This window comes from Corvus moneduloides, chromosome Z (genome assembly GCF_009650955.1).
Source record: "Corvus moneduloides isolate bCorMon1 chromosome Z, bCorMon1.pri, whole genome shotgun sequence".
Taxonomy (NCBI): Eukaryota; Metazoa; Chordata; class Aves; order Passeriformes; family Corvidae; genus Corvus; species Corvus moneduloides.
The window spans coordinates 2,913,932-2,938,800 of NC_045511.1; the positions used below are offsets into that span (position 1 = coordinate 2,913,932).

Sequence of the window (24,869 nt, forward strand, 5' to 3'; positions counted from 1 at the left end):
TACTGAGTTCCTTGACTTCCCAGTTTCCTATTAAAAATCAGAGCTATTGTTGTTTTTGTAGGCATGTCCAGGAAGTCAACGATCATAATAGATAATGGCAAAAACAGAAGTTTCCAAAGAAAATGCACCATGGATACTTTTCAGGCTTGCACGTTTGCTGTTCTCTGCAACGACCAGCATTTCCCTGTACAGTCATTTACAAAATATTCTTCTTTGGCTACAGCTTATTTCTCTGCCATATGCCTTTTACAAAATATAAAAATAAATACAATGTGAAACACAGTCTCGAGTTTACAGTCACCATTCAATGACTAAACCTATTTCTGTTGCATGAACTGTAGCTTGAAATCACAACTAATGTTAAATCTTGCTCTCTCTTGCCAGAGAGAGCAGGATTTATCAATCTGAGAATGATATAATAATTATAAATCTAATAATTGAGATAAATTTCACACCTGTGCCTTCTGTCAATGGAACAGGTGATAACTAAGATGATGAATGCATTTTTAACTCATACATTTTTAATCTGCAAAGCCACTAATTTCCCATACCACAAGATCATTCAACAAGATAAAGAGTAAACTAACGCATCTATTAAACATGGGAAAGGAGCTGTTTTTCTTAAATACATCATATAGTTTTTACATATTTGTTGGCAAATTAGTTTTCTTTTTCGCCTCATTCTGCTACAAAGAATATTCTCACAAACATAAATCCCCAACACTCCAAACATTGATGCAGAAGGAAAATATTATCCTGAACTAAGAGACCTGAGCTGTGTATAAACTGCAGTGCATATGCTAACGTTTACAGCACTGCAATCAAAATTTTTCTGTAAAGACTTAGAAAAACTCCAAATTACTAAAATGAGATAAATTTATATGCAAAAGCATTTAATTATCAAAGCAGATTCCAAGAGAAGCAGATTCATATCTTGTTTGTAGATGTCTCAAAAGAATGGATGGAGTTTAATAGCATAAATAGTTAAGAAATACAGATGCAGAAGTACTCCAAAGTAATACAGAAGGGGAAAAAAAAAAAGTCGAGGAAAAGCTAAGTATGAAATCAGTATAGAATATACCCACAACAGGGAAAAAAAAGTCCAACACTAAGACCACCCTCCCCCTGAAAAATGCTTAGTGAAGCAGCAAGAGTGCCACTCCCAAATCTCTAATAGGTTAATGCAAAGTCCATTTGCACATTACACTAAGTTGTGCCATATTACTTAATTATTACACTCAGTGATTTAACCCATGAGTGTACCATGACCTTTTTAAGAATGTACAAAATTATTGCAAGTTTCACATTTAGAGTACTGGAAAAGTCAAAATTTATTTAAAACATACACAGGCATTTTTAAGCCAAACAAAAAGGAGTAACTTTTTAAATGTGAAATTATATACCTATGGTTTTTACTAATCTGTCTAGATAAATTTCTACTTTTTTAATCATGGAACCTAGCAAATATTCCATATTCCATTAGACAACAAAGTTGTATTGTTTTCCTCCTTCTCTAAATTTTGTCCAGCTGAAGAATCATTTAATTCCTCTCTTATCTAAGAAAGCCAAAACTTTCCTTCCGGCTTCATGCAATGTCACCGTCTTTTTGCTAACTTTTCTCCCTTTATCTGCTACTCTTGTTTTAAAAGCTTGAATAACTGTTTCTTTGCAATTCTCCAATCTAAAATTGAACCCAGGAGAAACTTCTGGTATTCATTCGACATTCATTAAAAGACACACAGATTGCATCTATCCATGATGATGTGATGGTATCACTACCAACATCTGTGGTGCAGACTGGGAGAACCCATTATGTGACTTGAAAGCAGTTTTGCATGGCAAAAGTTTGGGATTTAAAGGACCACCACAACTCCTGTCACAAGAACGAAACACATTTGAAGAACAAAAATTTTAGATACCCTTCAGATTTTGCTCTTACTTATCACTCGCCCTTGTAGAAATGGAGACTTCTATCACTTTTGCCAGAATTTCCTATGTAAATAAACAAATGCCCTGTATTCACTTTTACATTAATGTCCAAACTTTACATTATGCAGGTGAATGTGCAATGTTTTTCACAAATCATTATCAAAGACACCTAATTAAACTTATCTTTGGGCGGTTTTTTTGAAGGCTTTGTATTTTTAATACTCTGGAGAGTACGATGCTATTACCCTCAATATCAAGATCTTACATAACGAGAAATCTTTCCCCCCTGCTGCCATTTCAAAAAAATCTTTGCTATTTGATGAGATATGGCTGCAGAGAGAATTCATCTTCTGTCACACTCAAATGAAATGTTCCACTGAGAAATAAAAAATAAAAGTTATGAAGTCTCCTCTATTTGCCTTACTAGCAAGGTAAGATGCAACTCACTGCACTGAAGGACAAATCCATGCTAGAGCTCTCACTGTAAGCTTTGTTTTTTCAGTTGTGCTTCACAAAGATTTTGAAACAATGTAATCCATCCCATATAATCTGTGAAACACAATTCCTTCCCCAATATAATGCTATTAAAAGAGGCATTTTGTGGATGAAAAAAAAATAAACTTCAGAGAACCTTGAAAGATGATATAAGCTGCCAGAACACCGCAAATGGGAAGCAGGGTGGCACAAAGGAAGTATCAAAGCATTACTTACTGAACTGTATTTAGCCTTGAAACAGCAATCTTCCTTATACAAAAGAATCTCAGAAGTTAAAACCATTCTGCAGACAAAATTGTTTTTTCTAGATCTCTGCACACATCGAGTAACTTTCCCCTTCTATTGTCTTCATAAAACTATTCTTCTTCCATTCAAATCTGACAAGATAAACCAACTGATATGAGGCAGCCCTGAAATAAAGCCTCTTTGTCTGCAGGAAAGTTACAGCCACGCAGGAACACTCTACAGGGATTGTAACTTAGGGAAACATAAACCTTGGTAAACCACAGAGCCCTAACCCTCAAAGTGCGATTCTCTAAGCCTTGAATTTCATGTTGTGATCAGGTTGCACACCAAGAAGAGACTTGCATGACAGGCAGCAGGTAAGACGCAAAGCTTAGAACACATTTAAAAAATAAAAAAAATTTTAAAAAGAGAAAACCTTTTTACAAGAAGAAAAAGAGCAAGGGATAACAAAAGAAAAAAAATCAAGTCACATTTAATAATAAGTAAACTTTGGGGTGCACACAAAACTTGAACAGGACAGAAACTTTACATTTGTTGCCCTTTGCCTCCTTCTCTGTCCCACGTAGATCCTTCCTGGACTTTATTCCTCCCGGGTGACTACGTATCTGGAAGTCATTGACTTTGCACTGTATCAGTACTCCCCTGGACAAATGGCACTGCTCCTTATCTTAGAATGAAATTCATAATTTCCTACTTGTTTCCCGAATCCACCCCCCCAGACAGGTTCTGTCTTACCTCCTGCTCTCCGTCACTGACACTCCTGCCCACTCACTCTTCTCCTCCCTATCCTGACACTTCTCACTATGTCTCACTGTGGGGGAATTCCTCCTTCACTCCAGCTCCAGTATCACTTCCAATGTATTAACTCCAAGTCACTGCTCCAGCTGCTACAGACAATCAATGCTTCTGATGAGAAGCACTCAGGATAAAACAAACAGAAGACACCACATAGAAAGTGTTTTTGCTGAACTTCTTTTGCAACAAAGCTAGGGTGAAGAGCAGCTGCTGAAAGATGCAATCCAGTTGAGAAAAGCTTGATTACTTTGCTCCTTAAATAGCCACAATTCTTCCCTTATCAGGCAAAAGCTATTTGGGTATAAATGAGGGGAACTGTTAGACTGAAATCAGCAAAGCACAAGACCCAAGTACTAGTACGGCTGTTAAAATAGAGCTGCATTCCACGATCTCCTGGAAACACTAAACAGAATAAAAAGCTGAAGCAGAAATGCAGTGCTTCTAGGACAGACAGTACTTCATCCAAAACTGAAATGCAGGTTTCCCAACACAGTAATCAAGAAATGGCAATAGTCGTGGAAGATATGCACTGAAATGGAAATTTTTGCCTCTGAATGAGGGCTAATAGATGAGCAAATTACTGGCAGTGAAGGTTAATCACTTTCATTTATTCAAAAAAAGTAGGGAAAGCAGACTATTTTGTCAGATTACCACTTGCCATGCTTTTCATGGGAAATACGGCATCAGCCTTAATAATTTATAATTATTTCATTCCACCATCCCCAATTATTAATATTTACACTTGTAATGAAGATGGATTTGAACTGTAAGCTATTACTACAGTTCACCACCTCTCACAGGCTATGCTGAGCACAGCACTACTCCACAATGCACCATCTTAATTCTGGTATTAGTGTAATCTATAGTGGCTTAGCTGGAGGCAAAGATTAGAAGAGGATTTCTCCCATTCTAAGAAGAAGCTGTTATAAACAAATGGTTTTACTTGCTAATACAAGTGCAAAGAAATGAAGCTACTGCCATACCCAGAATGCAAGGCCTAACCAGGTACACAAGAGACACTAATAATGCAAGATTAGCCCTCCCATAAAAGCTCTAGGGATAGAAAAGGTGGCTGTAATTTCTCTGGTGTTAAAATTGCATACCCCAGCAGGAACATGCTGTCCCTAGCAAGACTTGAGATGTCATGACTTTGTTTATACAGGAAAGTTAAATTTAAGTTATATTCCAATTTTATTTAACTTGTTATGAAAGTAGCTAAGCTATGACTTCATAGTTATTATCTTCAGCAACACCAACACTGAAGAGTCATTGAAAAGCACACACAGCAGTTACAAAAACCCAGAATTTTTAAAGTGAGGAATTTAGTTTGGTTTGTTTCGGCTTTTTGTCTGGTTGGTTTGGTTTACTTTGTTTTTAAAGAAGAAGCCTTCTGCATTAAAGAGCAGTTCAGTAAGTACTTCCAAGTGCTCCAGAATCCAGACAAGTTCTGTGGGATATTAACTGGAACAAATGCAAAAAGCAGCTGCCCTGAAAAGATGACGCACACCGATACTGCAGCAGCTTCCTTGTCAAAAGCAGCCTTTAAGCTTGTATTTGATGAAGCATCTGCAGACCTAGAAAGCCAAACTAACACACGGCCCACACTTAATGCCAGTTCACACCTAGACTGCTTTATGAGAGAAAATAAACTGACCAAGACTGTTCCACACTGAATACTGCAGAATTAGAGTTACACTGGGACAGTCAACAGACTCCATCCCACGGTAATCATTGCTACCCTGTTCCAACTTACAGGTACGAAAGACTAAAGAATAAGGAAGGAAAGGTTTACAATTTTGAGAGATATTTCCTAGATTTAAGTAGTTAAATTTTCAAGGTGATACAATAATTGAGAGAAGTGTGCAAACCACCTGAATGCAAGTAAAATATAGCATCAGTAACACCCAGAAATTTCATTTTATTCTTTTAAAGGCTGTCAGTATTTCACGCTCATATCAATTTATTATCATCTAGCAGTATTTTCTGATATATTTTGACTATATGTCTGCATATACACTCTCCAAATCTGGTATGGGTATACAGACAAGTATATAAGCACATACACACATACATTGATATTTACATGCATAAAATACATGCATATATTTATATAAATATGTATCTCTAAATTCCTACATTTACAACATTGCACATACAGCCAAATGTTCTACTTACTTATACATCCCCTCTCTGTGAGGAATTATTCTCCATCAGTCTGTAACGAGCTGTGAAAAATGGGCTATTGGGATTTAAATTTTAAGTGTTATAATGGAGGGATTCAGATTTTCTTCTTTTGTATGTAAGGTTTAGTCAATTTAAGTAAGGCAAGCTTTAGTCTGAAGAAACAAGAGTGCGGTCAAAACATAATGAACACAGCACAGCAAGATGAAGTGTGCAGCTGCTGGGCAGCCCTAGTTTGGTGGTCTGTCTCGAACCCTTGCAACACTGCATTAAGTGCTTCAGTTCTGGCTATTGGCCAGGTAAACATGGGCAGTAAGCCACAGATAGATCCTCTCTAGGTACTCAAAAATGTGCATGCAACACCCTTCTCCTTACCATTAATACCAATTACCAGCATGCCACCATGTCATCAGAACTTCACCTTTCCTCAACCATACAAGAGAAGAGACTTCAGTATTTTTCTTCATATTTCTAAACAATAAAAATCTACAGGGAAAATAAAACATAAAATGCAATCAACTAGATGTATGATCACCCTTTCCATGGACTGCCTAAAGGATTCAAACACATGCAAGACAGCATCACTGCAAAAACAGACACCAGGAAAAAGCACAGAACTGCGAAAACATCTGCCAAATCTCTAACAGTCAGACCTGAGGGAGACTGTCACAAAGACTTCTTATACTGTAGAGGGCTTCTCAGTCTCATTTAACCCAGAGCATCACAATACAAATAAGCAGATCCTTAATTATGCCTTCTCAACTGAACTTGCTAGTTGGATGTGCTCAGTGTATTCAGCTTCAGTGACTGCTCTCACTTTTACTCTAGTCAATTTTGATCCATAATTTTTCTTCTTCTTGCATAGAGAATAATCAATAGTTACAAGAAATCAGAATTTCTTCTACTGAATTAGAATGGTGTACTTCTGTCTGTCCTGACCCTTCCTGAACTTACATAATTAAATATTCATCTCTATAGTAACAAAAAGAGTACTAAGCTAACTACTAACTTCACAGTCATACAAAATTAATAAATTAGCTGCACACAAGTTAAAGTCTGTAATACAGTCAAAGTGAACAGGCAGAAGAGTGCTGTCAAAAAGAATGCTCAGGACCATAAACCAGCAGGTCACTGGGCAATTCTGTGTGTACAGTTCTGCTTTATTATACATAAAATGACATTTTTGCATCTTCACATCATACAACCCATTGAGAACATGATATCAGGATCATTTAAAACCCACTGCTTCTTGAATTTATAGCTTATTTAGTATTCTGAGAAGGGAAATAAACCAAGTTATTAGGTGAACACCATGTTTGCTATCATACTGAGAAATTTAACTAAATTCCTTGATACATAAATGTTATCCAAAATAGAAAAGTAATTAGGAAGCTAGCACCAGATTTAGCGGAAAAACATGTGGGGCTGGCCTAAATTACTGCTAAGTATGGTTATCTGTACACTACGTAATTCAGAACATTAAAAAAAAAAAAAAAGGAAAAAAAAGTAACAACAAACACCCAAACCAAAAACAAAAAACCCCAAAAAACCCAAAACAAACAAACAAAAAAACCACCAAGAAAACAAAACAAAAAACCGAAACCAAAACACACCCGCACAACAACAACAACAACAACAACCAAACAAACAAAAAAAAAAGGCTAAGTGGAAAAACCCCAAATCAGTAGCCACTGTGATGGGTTTATAATATTTAACAAGTGCTATCTTAAAGAAAAGTGCCATACATCACACCTATTAAGACCACAGCATCACTAGTTTGGAGGTGTTAACCAAACGCAGGGCATAGTAGATAACCCTGCAGAAACTGTTTGCATTAGACAGGAAACACCCTATTTACCAGAGGGCGTGCCTATCCAGGCTGCAGACAGGAGGTTCAAAAAAAGAGGCCTCCTTGTGCTTTTGGGCCATCCCCTGCAGTTTACATCAACCCGTACCACACCAGATTCTGACTACGGCCTCCTGGCACATCTCTTGAGCTGACAGAATGCAGCCAGACATTTCCTACCAAGTTGCAGAGGCCAGGCTGGGGGCAGGATGCTTCTCACTCTGAACCGCTGCTGGTTGTTCACAGCTTAGGAGAAACTGAGGGAGCACATGGAGGAGAGTCAGGATGTAGGATGCCATTTCCTCCGGAGCCTCCACTCCACCTCAGGCTGGTGTGCTGTCTGCCAGGCTGTAGTACAGACACTGTCACAGGAGATGCTTGCCACTGGCTCTATCCCTTGCTCAGGAGCTAGGCTGGGGCCCTGTCGCTGCTGCTCACAACACAAGCAGTCAGACTCAGCGGCAGCTGAGGGACCTCCTCCTCACCCTTCCATTCCCCCTGATGAGAACAATAATCTTTTCCACTTTTACACTGAACAGAGCAGTCAATACAACGGCAACTTTTACCCAGCAAGTGCCTTCAAAAAAAAACCCCAAACAAAACCAATAAACAAACGGGTCCTGTCCCAGCCACATTTCCTTTCAACAACATCCATATCCAGATTCAAGGACTAACCACAGCCAGTTCCCAGGACACTTCAGTACTGCCAGGGAGCCAAGCACACATCCTGAGCTTTCTCTAACTCCGGTTGAAACTGAGGACGGCAGAGTTCAGAATTTAGATAAAACATGGGAGTGTCGCCAAATTACAGACCAAAGACCTGTTTGTCCAGTTACCTACCACAGTGAAACCTTGTTCACCTTCTCTCCTGCTTTCTCATTCTGTTTTCCCCTTAGACCTACCTCCTCTTGGGCTTCTTTGCTTCTTACTTGCTTGGAGCACCACTGTTCCTAACTTACCATGTATCTAGGGATCGGCAGGTCAGGATGATAAGCCATACAGGCCTCTCCATAGCAGCGAGCACATTCCCCAAAATGCATGGAGAGGAACTTTAAGGAGTGCTTCTCTTGGCTAAAAGTGTCTGCATGGTGTCAGTACTCAATGGATTAAAGTCTGCCACGTTTTGAAATTATGTAGTTACATGCAGCCAGCCTAAAAAGCCTACTTCCTTGGTAGATGTCTAAGAGACACCTCAAAAATGACCAAATCATTTCCAGCTGGGGGAAGAAAACAAGAAACTATTTAGTTTGCTCTGGTTCTTGCTATGGAAGTTGTGCTTCATCTTCCTTTCAACCTCCTCTGCTCATTTGTACCCATTAAAAAAATGTATACTGCCAAGGCTACTTTCACACAGAAGTCTACACAGCACCCCTTTATCACACAAAACACTGTTGGCTTTGCACTGTACTCCAGAGACATGCCCCAGGAGAAAAGCCACTAAAAGACAAGGTCCTAGAAATACTTTTTTCCTACATTATTTTACAATATTTTTAGGACAGTTTTAAGGGTTTTTTTCCCCTTTGTTTTCCACATCCCTTCCCCACTCTTTTTTTCCCCTAATAATCTTTAAGTAGCAGAACTTAAGTAATACTAAAATTCAAGGGTAGAAGATTGGGAGCTGCTTAAACGAGATAGATTTTACATGGGTTTATGTTCTAATTCAGTAGTTCTCTTCTGGTTTAATCCCTAAAATAATTTTAATTATACCTGACTACTTTCTCCTACAATTCAGTAGAAATAATTTATTTTTACTCAAAAGAGTAGTAAGTCCAGACTCCTTCTTTCCTTCTTTGATAAATCTGGTAGCTCCGATTCTCTCAAAACTATGAGGGGCAGCACACGATGAATTAAATGTGTTGTCTTCAAAACTTTAGCAAATACTATCAAAGATCTAAGGAATGAACAGGTAAGGCATGTGACTGAAAGAAAACTATACAGTGGATCAAACACAGTAGTAGAAGAGTCTGAATTCTTTTATTATCACACCCAGTAGGACAAGAGTCTGAATTCTTCTATTCCTACTTGCACAGGATTCCCACTTGGGCAGGGAGAAAAACAAAGGAGGGAAAAGCATTTTAAAAGAGCATAGTCTCCAGAAGACACACGCTCCTACTAAGATAAAGTTACTATTTAACCTCTTGAGAACCAGAAGTGGGGATGCACATCTACAGATTGGAAAGCACTTCAGTGATAAAGCACATTGCCTACTGAGCATTTGACATGTAAGGGAAATGAGCTTCATCCCTTCAGCAGCACTTTCACACTAATTGCTATTGTTTATCTTCTTCCTTCAGACAAACAGGACAGTTGCAAAATATTTGCAATAAATGCCTTATTTTAAACAATGCAACATAAATTCGCATCTTGTCTTTAAGGGAATCAATGCAATTAACAGGAAAAGTGGTCTTATTCCTTTTCCCTTCTCAGTTTTTAAAAAATGCCAGAGGCAATATTATATAACTGTCACATTTTCTATACAAGAAATATAAAAACTTAGCAATTAATATTCTGTCCTGCCTTTTGTTTGGACGTAAATAGTCAGTAATGCTTAAGCAGTTAATGCACTCAACTTAAGGAAAAAAGAAAAAAACTTCAAAAAAATTAAAGCCATTATTTAGGGCAAAATGTGGGTGTTTGAAAACTATGCCCTTTACTGGTTAGGAGACTGAATATGAACAATTAAGTGGAAGCCATTCAACCTCAAAACTACGTCTGTTCCCACAAGACCTCTGGCAACACCATCAGTGCCCCACATTTGAGCATGCACACATTGACTGCAGCTCAGAAATTCAGTATGCAAACAAAAGACACTCCTCTCTTTACTGAGACCCACATTCTCCTTCCCTCCCACTGACAGCTGACCAAAATTTTTTTAATTAATCATAATTAAGCATCTAGAAGCACTACTTTCCCAGGGGAAGGTGAAAAAAAAAAAAAAAATCTATTCACTGTGCCCATTCAGCTGTTGGTCTCTGTCGAGCCTGCGGCAGAGGGCATCAATTAATGCCAGCTATGGCAGCTTTCATGAAGCGGGTGCTTGTTCTGTAGCAACCAGACGTCTGCAAAGTTATGCTAAAATGTAAGCGACCAAACACTCTACAGTCATAATGTTAAGAGACCACTACACATATACCTGCAGCCAGCAAAGTGGCATTCCCCACAGTCATATGGAGCAGTAACAAATTAGAATCTGTCTGTACTGGAGTTCCCAAGCACAGCTATATCCCTTCAGCAGCAAAACAACAAATAATGGTTATAAAAAATGGCTATGTCTGATCTAGCTTTTTTCCACATTAAAACTGAGCTTATGTAACAGACATAGCTACTGATCATTATTTTTTATTTAACAAAGTTTAATGAGAAATTTAACAGAAAAAAAATTAAGTATGTGCTGGCATATATCTGACACCATTTACAAATGTACATTGATCTTTTTTCTCCCCACAAATTTTTATTAGATATACAGAATCCACACTTAAGAGTCAGCTGTGTATCTAAACTGGTATAGTCACATAAGCATATCTTCCTTCTAAACACAAAGTTACACCACAGGATAAAAGTCTTTTACTGGTTCAGAATTTCCCCAGAAGGAAATAAAAACGAATCATGAGAATACAAAGTGCCTTTTTCAACTGCAATTGTGTACTTAGAAAGCTGTGTCAGCAACATTAACTTGATACTATGGCTCAAATCATCACCCCTGTATAAAACCCAGCATGCAGACTAAGTCTAGGAGCAAACTTCAGCTCCACATGGCAATACACCTACTGAGGAAGGCAACCTATTACACGCGCAGATCATCACACTGCAAAGTCACAGTGAGGTAATTGCAAACATCTGAATAATCTCTAGTGAAGCAATTCAAACATCTCCGGGCATAGTCATGAGTGGGGATGACAACACAAGGCCTCTGACATCCATTCACTATATATATATTTTTTTTTTATGGTAATACTTAATCATCAAGCACCACACAAGCCAGGGAAGATCAGATGATTTATGTGTTTCAGTGTGCTGCCACAGACCTGCACTATATATACATGCACATTTATAGTATTAAAAATAGAATGGCACGGTACTGAAAAAAAGTTTCAGTGGCATATGCTTCATGTTTCAAGTGACTCAGTGAGGTCAGAAACAAATTATCCAGGCCACTGCAAATAAAGTACTGATAAAGCATTCATGTTATGTCATCAAACATCCCTTCCTTCTGACATGCTATGCCACTTTAGTAATCCAAGTCTCTGAATCACAAACACCGTTCAACTTTAGAACCCCTTTAGCCGGTCCAAGATATGTTTTCTGCAGATCAAAACACCATAGTGCTGGATCATACAGGCTCTGAGAAGAAACAATGCATGACCCAGGGAAAGGCAAATCCTTCTCTGCAATGGTATACTTCAAGCTCCCTCCCACAGCTGCTGACCCACCATGACTAGAACACAGTATGACTTTAAATTTATTCACATGGTTATGCCTAATGAAAATCCACTGAGTGAAACTGGAAAATTAGTAGCATCCTTCTAGCAAAACCAGTACACGTTCAGCAGTACAAATTTCCAAGCAGAGCTGTAATGAAGTGAAACATACTTCCATGAATTAATCTGGCCCACAAAATCAACTTACAGTATGTCTTTACCAAGATTTCTTACTGTGAGTACAGTTTTACAAAGAACAGTAGAATTTCCACAATCAAGTAAAAATTATTTCTCATCTACATCTCTCCTAACCACTTCAGTGGTCAATAACACCTTATTCTCTCCTGAAAATCCAAAAACACAGAAACAAGACCCCAAAAAAAAAAATTAAAATTACCTTGTATACTTCATATACTTTCTATACCAGACTTAAATCTATATATCTATACATATCCTACAAGAATACAGGGAAAAGGCTAGGTCCATCTTAAACACAGTACAGATTATACAAGCAATTTATGAAAAAAATCTTTTGCATGTACTTTGCCCTGTTAGAACACTCATACCAGTAAAGGACTATTTTACCACCAAAGTAATGTACTAATTGCTCACAAATAGAAGTAGGTCACAGAAGATTCATGAAAGCAATTGCCAGTGACTCAGTGTAGAAGGAAGAAGAAAAGAAAGAAAATGAAGCAAGGATATGATTTATAGTGTGTAAATAGGTATGAGCTAACAGTGTGAGGAGGAACAATTTCACAATGAAGATTTGTTTAATTCACCCTGATGTGTCGAGAATGAAGTATTACATAAAATGACTAGTAAAGCAACATCCACCATAGAGACAAAAAAGCAAGCAGTGGTAATTACAGTAAACATTCTAATTCTGAACACATCAGTTAACTTACTGTCCACAGCCACGACAGCCCACAGCCCTTGTGACACAACAGCAGCAATAGCTCAGTGTCAGATCTAGCAGTGCTGCTGGCACTAACAAGAACCACCTGAGATGCTACAGGAAATATTGCTTGTCAAACCACGCAACACAAGACAGTTAACATCTGTTTTTTAACTTAACTGATTAAACAATATCTGCTTCAATACAAGGAGAACTGCCAACAAATTTAAAGGAGAGGAAACCAAAGTGCGTACATTGCTGTCAAGCTTTAAATTGTATAATGTAGTACATGCTGTCTTCAAGATCCATCTTCTGGATTCATACAGTGACTCAAATACACCAAGTTTTCAGTGTTTGAGGGTAAGGGTTTATTATTGTTGGGTTTGGTTTTTTGCTTTGTGGTCTGACAGTTTTTCTTAAAAGTTCATGTTTCAAGCCCTATTTTGGCAATGGAGAGATTTAAGATGAGCAGTAAGTATCTAAAAACAGACAAAATTAACTTCTGCTAAAGTCAATTGCAAATTAACTTCTTTATACAGCAGTAATTAATTCCAAATAAATAGGAACACTAGCTTGGATGCATACGAAGTCGAACAGTCCAATCCAGTGTACAATCTTTCTTCTTTATACATCAATCTTTTCAAGAATTTTAGTATCCATAGTTAAAAATATCTCAAGGTTTCATAATCCTCCAAGAACAGATCTGTCTTTTGGCTGTCTATTGGCTTTCAAACTTCTGCTAAAACTCCACATTGAAGCAGCAATGTCTAGGACTGCAGCAGTATGACAGAGGGAGAAGTAAACTGGAATGGGAAATTTGTCTCAAAGTTGTCAATGAGGAGAGCTGAAATCCTCCTACAAAAGGTGATTTTATATTAAGTCTTGCTATTCATAAGCAGTTCATTACACAAAAGCTGTTAACTTGAACAAGAACCCTGAAACTTACATGAAAAAACTTGAAAAAAAAAAATCACACATGCTTCAATGGGTACATTAAAAAAATAAAAATGGGATCCATAATGACCAAATCTACATCACATCACATTTCACAAATTCTCTAAGACATATTACTATGCTGACAAGTAACTGTTACATGGACCAAGCAAAAATCAAAGAGTTTTCACACATTCTGTAAGCTGTACTGCCACGAGGTTAGTGTCATCATTACTATTCTAAGATTCACATCCATGATTTCACCACAGAAAACCGTCTTGCAGATTACCTGTCATCTCAATCAGCATGGCTGAAGAGAACAGAAAGCTGAATCTATAGTTTAGGATAAATTCAGTAATTTTCATAAAGGAATACCCTGTTCCACCAGAAACGTGCTTTGGCGTAACTTCCACACACTGTCTGACATAATGGAGACAGGTTCAAGTAGAACTACAACACTTGGCATTTTGTGATCTTCTGACCCTCTCAGGAGTAAGGAAGAATGCACTGAGAGGTTGAACACTAATTCCTTATTTCCTGTTTTTTGTAAAAGAGAAGCCCCAAACCTCTAATTTGGTTCAGTGATTGAATCAAACATTAGATTTTCTATTAGCATAAGCTCTAGCTCAGCTTTTCAAATAATCATTAGAAATTACCTAAGACTACATTCAGCTTGAAAACCAAATATAGGTGTACCTCTGAAACACAAATTATTGTCAGCAAAAGCCATTTTCTCAAATGTCTTAAGTATTAACGAATCAATACATTTGTTGGTATTATCCTTTCTTCAAATCATAACCACAAAAATCACGACTTTGAAGATATGAATTTAGTGATAAAGCATAAACATGAGACAATTTTAACATATCATATGCTTTTTAATCATCTCCCTTCTATAAATCCGTAACTAAACATTAAACCAAAATGATTTTTCAATCCTTCAAAAGCCTTGAGAAAGTCTGTGCAGGTAGGTAATGGTAACATACAGTTCAGGAGGGCTAGACAACTAGTTGAATGTATGTATGGGTGTGTAACCAATTAAAAAGTGACTGATCATTTTCTCAACCCAGCTTACAGAGCTCTGACTTGTTTTTATGGGGATATATAATCTCTTGCCTCACTGTGACTAGCATAAATTTAGCTGATGCAGAAAAACAAATGACAACGGAATATTAAAAAATGACGAATAAAAAAACCAAACCCAAGATTCTAACCGGCAAACTGGCATACAACAATTTGGTGAAAAACAAATGCAATCTCATAATCTCTTCCTTCCAAAGTGCTTCATTAGGCTCCACAGAACCACGGAGAGTACTTACTGAGTGACGCAGATTCTTTTTTTCTTCGTGTTTTATAGAGAAATATCATATCTCACACTCCTAATTTTTCTTTATTTTTTCTTTTTTTCCAATAAAGAAACCCAAACACAAGAATAGCAGCTTCACACCTATTTAACACAGGAAAGGTACAGTATCATTCTGCAAAAATCGTCTGAACTCCCAAGAGTTTCTGTAAGACTGAAGCTGGACTAACATTACATTACTGATAGTTCTAAATTTGATATTACATCTTAGCTACTGAAGCATTTCCCATTCAGAGCTCTAAAAAGAAGTTATAGTAATAATAATACCAGAAAATAATATTCTGCTTTTAAATTCTGACTACTCAGTATGTTATACCAGCCTTATTTTTGAAACAGATAACATAGTCACTCTCTCCAAAGGGCAAATTCTGATCTTCCTATTCACTAATGTCTCCCAGCACACTTTACCACAAGTAAAAAAGTAGAAACATGTCATTCACCAGTGTTGGAGACAGGAATCATGCTGCAATGTGATACAAAGCTACACGTCACATCCTTTACCAGCCTAGCGTTAATAGCCCAAATGCCTGCAGCCACACTGCCTCACGCTGCGATTTTTTCACATCTTGGGCTATGCAGCACTGGGCTAACTAGCTGCTGCAGGAAATGATGATCACCTCCGAGTCAGAGCTAAGCACACACCCTAGCACGGTGCTGCAGGGCACAGTGCTGTTTTGCAGATGAATCTGCGCTGACAATCACATGAGGTCATTAGAGATCATTGCTTTGAGTAAGCTAAATGCAGTCAAGCGCACACTTGTGAAGAAACTTACTGAACATTCTGAAACCAAATCAACTGAATGTCTTCAGTCCTGAGTTGCTCTTCAAGATCAACAAGATTAAAGAAAAAGTCCAATTATTTAGACAGCATATTTGTGTTAAGCAAACCCCTGATTACCTTAAACTTTTGTCCACCAATGCTTATTTAAAAGCAACTTTTCTTTTGATGGAATCAAACAAAAAACCTTCCCAAACTGATAAAAATAAGTCTGTAACACACTATGTATGTACAATCAACCAATCAAGAGAACTTAGCATCTCTGACAATAAAGTGTGATGAGGATGATTTCAGATTAAATTTAGCAATTCACAGCTATCAAATCATGGGCCAAGCAAGTATAAAAAGTAGGTAAATTATACTGATAATCTTGTTAAAAGGTTACCACCACTGATGATGCAAAGAGAAGCATGGAAGTTCACTCTATTTGTTAAGGCAAACAAGTGGTGTGTGGCCCCAGTAAAGATTAGAAGTCAATTTTTCACATTCAAGCAACTACATCACACCCTCACGACACATACAAATATTTTAAATTTTAGAAAGTACTCAGTATAGTTCAATACGGTCATTTTATAAATTCAGTGTGCTAGCAGAAGGGAAGGAAAAAAAACCAATAAGCCTTAAGCATAGAGACTACTGCCTTACAGTGTTACAGGAAGGTACTTTCCAGCTTTGTTCAAACACATCAAATCAATTGAAATTAATCATACATTATGTTTGAAATCACACATGCTTGAAAACCTTGGAAACCATTAAACTCACCAACTACAGTAACATTATAGCACATTTTCTATTCCACAATTAACATGCATCAAATGTGTGAAAAAAATAATCTGCAGTTTTGTTTTCTACATATCTTTTATTTTCTACAAGGACATATGAAAACAGAAAATTGTAGGTGCACCAAAGTATGTCCCTATAGCCATGTGGTTATTACTCACAGACAAAAAAAATCAACTATGCTACTACAGGTAGAAATAATGGTGCTTTTTGGTTGAAAAGTCTTTGGAATAAATGATTATGTGCTGCAGATGCTTTTACTCAAGATTTTACCTAAAAATAGTAACTGGATTTTTCTCTTTGTTCTCCAACACTGTACAATGATTTCAGACTGCAGCCTTCCTCCTTTAGGCTGCAATTGACTGAATTTTCAGAAACTCTGAGAAAATAGACAGCTTTGTCCCAAGACTTCTAAAAGAAAAGTATTTTGAGAGAAAATCTGTCATAACTGAGGAAACCCCACATTTTTGACTTTCAAGAACAAAACCACTTGGGTCCATCATGCAACAGAGCCCAGTGGAGAGAAGCATTATTACTTCTTATATATGCAGTTGTGCTAAGAGTCCTCATTGTTCTCCACAGGAACACAACAAATGACAGCCTCCACTCCAAAGAGCTTACACAAGCCCAAAAATCCAGGCCCAACACACAGACAAGACAAACATCTCCAACAGGTTAGAATAGGGTGTGGATGAGGTAAGGTGACAGAAAAGGGTGTGCTACAATTTTTGGCCATCAGGAAGAGTAATCAACTCACTACTCATCCGGCCCATTAGCCCATTAGCTAATTTAAGGTTTCTATTTGCATCACAGCAGAAGGATGCCTGAAGAAGTGATGTTCATAAAATGTTCATAAAGCATAAAACCACCATTTCTGCAGCCTTTGTTTTTGTTTGGAAAATGCCTTAGGTCTTACGAACACCATAGTCAGAGGGTTTGAGAAAAAGGAAAAAATGTGACACTGGTAAAAAACTACTTTAGTACCCTCATAGTCGCAGTCAAGACACAAAGACAGGAATAAATTCACATTCTACATGAGTCTCCTTTGTTCTCTACCTTTTTTATGAGGCAACAGTAGCTCTTACTTTTGACAGGACGTAGAAGAATACATTGCCTAATAAAGGTAGAAGCTAGTAAATTAATAGGAGTTGTTAACATAAAAAAAGGCAATTAAAAAGCAAATGCCTTAAAAGCAAAAATCTGATACTGCACATGTCTTATCCTAAGAACATGAAGCACCACATTCCTTCCACATCATATTGTAATGAATTGTCTTTTAACTACTCGTACTTCAAGTCCTATACTCACTTGTCTTCACTTATGTTTAATAGGTGTATTGATAATATTTTCTGCCTTTGCCCTAAGCATGGTTAATGTCAAGTGAAATCATCAACTCATGCTTTATGAGTTTTATATTTACAGAATCTTGGTATCTATTACAAAAGTGGTTTTATAAAAGAATACAAATTTTGTAGGAAAATAACCCTACAGCACAAACTGTTCAGGTGAAATGTCTATAAATGTATGAAAACTATTTCTATTGTTGCTTTTGGTTGTGCAGCATTATGTGCATTCCTGCTGTCACTTCAAAGAGGCCACTATGTAATACAGAACAATGAGCCAGTTCTCAAACTCCAATCCTTCCTCTAACATTAAAAATGCCTGTAACTAAAAAATGGGATTTTTTTCATACTATCTTTTCCATGAAATTGGGCAACACACTTTCATAATTCTGTATCTTCCGGTCCATGCGTGCTTAATATACCTATTAAAAAAAAGAGCTTAAACTGTAACTTCAAATCATCTGAAACTTGGCAGATACTCTTATTCTACAGGCATATGCTACCCCCATACTAAAACAATGTCCAGCAACAAGTCATTGCATTAGGGTGCTGGATTTCTAACACGCACTGGGTGTTCCCGCCACATGTCCCTGTCCATACTGCTTGTGCTTTACTTCATTCCTGTATTTTTTTTTTTTTTTTTTGCAATGATCTAGCTGATTTACCTACAAGATAAACCTGGGAGCAGCTCTACAAATAACTTAAGAGTCTCCATCAACACGACCAACGGAACGCTTTTGCCTCCCACGGCACTACAGTCTTCCAACATCACCTCAGCAGGACACATTCCTTCATACAACTCCCACACCCTTCCATCTTTTCAGACAGTCTGTCACACCTAAGAGAGAAAAGCAGCACACAGCTTCCTCCCACCAAGTCCTTATACACATCCTACACTCCCACAGGGACCCGGGCCAAGCACTCCCACCACACAAAGAGGCCATGCTGTCAGCTCATCAGCCAGCTTCCTGGGGCAGGTGTCTTTTAGAGAACATAATGCTATTGTTCCCTCAGTATGACTTGAAGGGAAAATTAATTTTTCCATACCAACTGAGGCAGAAAATGCCGACAGTCTTTTGGACCTCTCTTTAGATTGTTTTCTTCTATCATCATCCATGTGGTGGCCCTTGTACTGATTTAGGCAGCCACAGTCACAAAGAACATACTGAACACTTTCTGTGTTTATAAAGAGACTGGCCCAATGTCTCTGAGGCTGTTACTAAGGCTAGTGTGAGAGATAATAGCATCAGCAATAAATTAGCAGTGGTAAAACACAGCTCACTCAAGGAGCAACGAGAAACAAAATAAAGTTGCCCTGAACAGTGTCAAATTTTTCAGATTTTGCTAACTCATCAATGATTAAACAAACATGTCACATTGTCCGGGAGGGCCAAACTACTAAACCTCTAACACTGTTACTCTGTGTCTTGCTTCCTGTAGAGTGTCAGAAGGTGATCCTACTGGTTTCTTCTTGCCTTATAATTTATGAATCAGAAGAAGGAAACATATGATCGCTAAAAGGTATTAATTTGTAGATAATGCTGAATGTTTAGGTCTGACCCACACAAACAATTATATATTTTAAAAAGTAACCTAGTATATTCATATACACAAGTATGTTTTGTATTTCCTTTACAGAAAAAAAGGGAAAAAAAGAGAAAAAAATCCTGCTCTTCTAAGATTTGAAGAAGACACAGAAGAAATAATGTGAAGATACAATTTTCAAACTTAAAAAAAACCAAAAAAAACCAACCAAAAAAACCCCAAACCAAACAGGAAGAAGTTTCATTTTTCTGTTTTGAAATTTTTCCCACAGATCGAAATCAAAGCCTTACAAAAGATGATAATATTTTGACATTTGACAAGACAGAATAACACATCTGAGACACAACCGAGCAGTAAGGAAAAACTAGACAGAAGTGTATTTCCCAACAGAGCTGTTCTCCAGTTACTCATAGGTCACAGATGGGGAGCAAATGCCTCCAAACACAACAGTTCAATCATCCAAACATGGCAGAAAGGCCAGGGATGAAACCAAATCACCCAGCCTCAGGTAAGAAAAAAATATACAATGCAAACTTCCTTTAAAAAAGTGTTATATATTTTCTCTGTTTGTTATGTGGGTAATGCAAAAGGAAGATGCTGTGGTAGGACGAGATGGTTCAGGGAACTGACATAATCATCCGTTTGCGTGGGGTGTTCGTAGACAAGGTGAATAGAGCATATTGGACTTGTCTGACTGCTTTTCCTTCGCCTATTACAGCACTTATGGAAATTCCCTTGACATACCCATGTGTAAGAATGAGCTAAACAGGCCTAGAGTCACTGAAAAGGCTAATCTATAAAACAAACATACACAATCTACTTTTTATAAGTTAACTCCAAGAGGGTTAACAGTATTAATACAAAGGATATTTGTTAATGACAACTACTCACTGAACAGCACTCTCTGATGAAAGAGATACTAATCAAACATCCTCCTTCCAGTTTCCCAAAAAGGGAACCAAATAAAGCCATGTATAGATTTACATTATGAAAACCATCCTGAAGACAAATTCTGGTAAACACCAAGACAGCTGTTGAGAGAAATATGTCTGATTTATCCTTATCATCAGTATATAACTTCTGTGTCATCAAGGACTGGATTGTTTGGTTCATGTCAGAACTATGCAGAATCTGTAAAGGTATCTTTATCAACTGAAAATTCTAATCACGATTTTTGCTTTTTCTCAGTCAGCACGGACTGCAATCAACAGGGAACACCCACGACGCAAGGCAGAACTTCACTCTGGATGGTTAGGTTCATTGATATTAACCAAAACACTGTTTTATTAAATGACATATCTGTTACAAATTTTTCTGTCAAGAGAATAACCAGGGAATCTACATATTATGGAGATCCACGTCCTGTGATTGAATCACAACACTTTCTCTTCTACAATCCTCCTGTGAAACTTTCATCTCTCATACTCCATTTGCTCTCCAAACTCCCTTTGGGGCCAGCTTCCCTCACTGTTGTTTAGCTATCCATAGTGCAAAAGATGCTTCATGGAGCCACTGATAAGCCATCTCTGGGAGGCATTGATAGCATCTCTAGTCAAAATATCACGACTTGGCAGGAAGAAGGTCCTGGCTTCCAGTTACACAAACCTCTCTGTGTGCATGAGGCACACCTATAAGTTCTCATTCCATTAGACTTCAGCTTGAGTTTGAAGAGGGAGGTTTCAGGGTTAAAGTACATACTTCGAAAATACAGTATTCTTAGGACTACCTTCCTTTTGTTTTCCATTGTTGAGGTTTCTGTATACTTTTACTTAGGAACACCTTTCCAGAACATTCTAGCATCTCATCTAATAAGTGATAATAACAGTAGCTCCAAAAGGATTTTAAGAGTAGGAAGAACGTAAATTAGAAGCCAATTCATTATACTCAGATTTATTAAAGGAAGTTCACGTAGTTCAAACCACTATACCCATCTTCCCTATAAGAACTTCAGGGCTTATAATATGATGCTTAGAAACATCATATTTAAGTGTATTTCAAAAACAAAGTAAACACTTCTTACAGAAATCCGTATCTGATTAATAGCTTTAATGAAACGAGTAATTACCATATAAACTCCTCTCTTCCAAGGATGCATGAAAAAAAACCACCAACAAACCAAACAAAAAATGCAGTGCGTTTTTTTCACATATCAAATCTATCTCCTGTGAGAAGTGGGACTCTGTTCATAAGCCTATGACAAGTTTCATGCAGGATGGGGGCCCAGCAACCCAGAGAGGGAAGACTGACAAGGCACTGTTCCCAAATGCATGCAAGAAAGCAACCAGGGAAAAGAAGTCTATCTACTACTTCCTCAGTTACGCATATCCTGAATGCCTCTTAAAACAATCACAGGTGACAAGTACCAACATTCAAACAAAGTAACTTTCAATTTATTAGCTCTCTTAAGGTGAGCTCCAGACCAAACTAATATCCACAGATTACCTCAAAAAACAAAAAAAACCCACCCAAAACAAAAAACACCACCAACAAACAAACAAACCAAACAAAAAACCCCAAACCAAAAACTAACAAAATGCACACATATAAAGCCATTTCCTTACCTGCAAGGAGTGCCTCATTTTACATAATTTTCAACTTTTTTTTGAGGGGAGAAAACAAAATTCACAGTGGGTAGCCTTTTAAATTTTTTTCTTTGATACATTATTTTAAACACAGGCTAAAGGCAAATGATAGAGATCAAAAGCTTTAAAATTTCACAATGACCATAGTTGGTGAAATTGCAAAAGTTGAAAGGAAAAGTATCCTCTGAAAGGTTCTCAAGAGAAAATCCAGGAGCCATCACTGAATGTGACACAGCCTGTTGAATAAGGCTGAATCAAAGATATGTGAATTTTCTGATTCTCCTCAAATATGCATATTTCCTGGTGCCATTCCAGCGTTTCTCCAAACAAATCTAGTTCCTACTAAACTTCTTCTAATGACCTGTAACATGACAGCCCGATCTAGGTCTACAGCCTATAGATAATGTGACAATATACACAGAACTACTGCATGCAACAATCAGTTTTACAAAATTTTCAGTGTGGTCCATTTAATAAACTTCATTTCAAATGTCCAACTTAAATCAGTTAGCAGTATCTTCACATTCTAAACACAGTGGCTCAAAATATTGAGTGATTTAATGTCCATAACTTACAAAATCATTACCATTCCTGCACTACGACATATAACAAATTCATAGAATCACAGAATGGGTAAAGACCACAGTGGGTCATCTGGTCCAACCTCCCTGCTCAGGCAGGGTCATCCTACAGCACATGGCACAGGATTGTGTCCAGGCAGTCCTTGAACATCTCCTGTGAGGGAAACTCCACGACCTCTCTGGTCAATCTGTTCCAGTGCACGGTCACCTGCACAGTGAAGTTCTTCCTGGTGTTCAGGCAGAACTTCCTGGGCATCAGCTTCTGCCCATTACCTCTTGTCCTACTGCTCAGCACCTCTGAGAAGAGCCTGGTCCATCCCCTTGAAACCTACCCTTTAGATACTTATACACATTAATGAGGTCCCCTCTCAGTTGTATCTCTTTGAGGCTGAACAGGCCCAGCTCCCTCAGCCTTTCCTCATAAGAGATGCTCCAGACCCCTCATCACCTTTGTAGCCTCCACTGGACCCGCTCAGGAGTTCCGTGTCTCTCTTGTCCTGAGGAGCCCAGAACTGGACACAGCTCTCCAGGTGAGGCCTCACCAGGGCTGAGTACAGGGGCAGGATCGCCTTCCATGACCTGCTGGCAATGCCATTCCTAATGCCCCCCAAGATACCACTGGCCTCCTTGGCCACCAGGACACTCTGCTGGCTCATGGACAGCTTGGTGGCCACCAGGACCCGCAGGTCCTTCTCTGCAGAGCTGCCCCCCAGCAGGTCAGCCCCAGCCTGTGCTGGTGCCTGGGCTTGTTCCTCCCCAGGTGCAGGACCTGGCATTTGCCTTTGCTGAATTTCAGTTGGCTCCTCTCTGCCCCAATTCATCAGAAATCTCCCCTGAAATCCACTTTTCTGACCACCATTTCCAGCTTTGACAAAGAGCTACTAGAGGCAAGCCCATCAATCGGTATGTGCAGCCACACAAGTTGGTACACAGCTTATCACTGACAAGTTTGAAGCTCTCTGAAAAGAGGTGCATCAGAAGAGGCAACTATTAATCAGTGCATGGGTGAGCTACTGTGTGATTAAAAAAACATTTGAGAAGGATGAGCCAAAGACTAATACAGCAAGAACTGTAATGACTGCAGAACATCAGTAGCAGATGTAAGCAAAATACAACAGACTGAATTTCTGTGCACTGAGCCTAGACCATGTCCCAACAACCACAGCTCATGAAGGGATGTCTGAGCTACTGTCCTTTAAATTCTCTGCGTAAGAAAAACAAAGATTGTCTCCTAATGTGTCACAGCAGACATTAACCATGACAGTGGGAAAAAAAAAAAACCAATTACAGCTTCTTTCAGCATGTTCCGGCATTTACCTATGGTTTTTTTTATTTTGCTCATGTTTCAGCTTTCCTCAGGCTTTCTACAGTAAGATCCTTTGGTGACTTCCTAACGATCTTGACATAATTCTAAAAGAATAACATTTTATCAGAGTGAAAACAAAGCAAAAAATAGGAACATGACCAGATGAATCCCTGCCAGTCTGGCTGAAGCTAAAAAACAATGTTGGCTCATTCAGACTGTAAGCAGAACTTGAAATACATTAATTACCTGAAGAAAAAGATTGGTCAATTAAACAAACCAGAATAAAAACAACACATTCAATTTGACAGTGAGACTGTAAAACTATCCTCCAAACACACAGCCTTTATTGTGAATGAAAGGAAATACAACTACCAAGATACATTAACACTCCACTAGGTAGTAGAGAAAGCAATGGGATCATTAGTCCAGCAGATTAACTTCTAACAAAACATATTCAATGACAGTGTGTTTGGAAGCACAGATAGTCTGCACAAATGTACTTCATAATCCCCCCAGTTTTAGGGATAACAATCTTCTTTGAACTTACTCAACATCTGTTAGAATAACAGCTCATCTCTCTTGCAGGTAGGAACTACGGTGAATGAAGAGAGTTGAAAGTAAAGAAATGGTGAAGCTCTTCAAATTACCACACTCCCAAACATACATTAAAAACAATACAAATGCATCAAAAAGAAACACTTTGTTAAAAAAGTCTGAACTGATGGTTACTGTTATGTAACAGGAGTAAAATAACTCAACTGGAACACATCTTCAGCCGACATCAACATAATTAAACACTTTTGTGGCTGTTTTTATGTAAGTGTGGTTGGTTTTCTTGTATTATCAACAG

At 38.0% G+C, this 24,869-nt stretch overlaps 1 protein-coding gene across 10 annotated transcripts in view; it reads right to left on the bottom strand.

The window, feature by feature from the left end:
* The window catches only part of MAST4 (microtubule associated serine/threonine kinase family member 4), a 286,627-nt gene that overhangs the window by 78,560 nt on the left and 183,198 nt on the right, over positions 1-24,869 (bottom strand). The window lies entirely within an intron of this gene.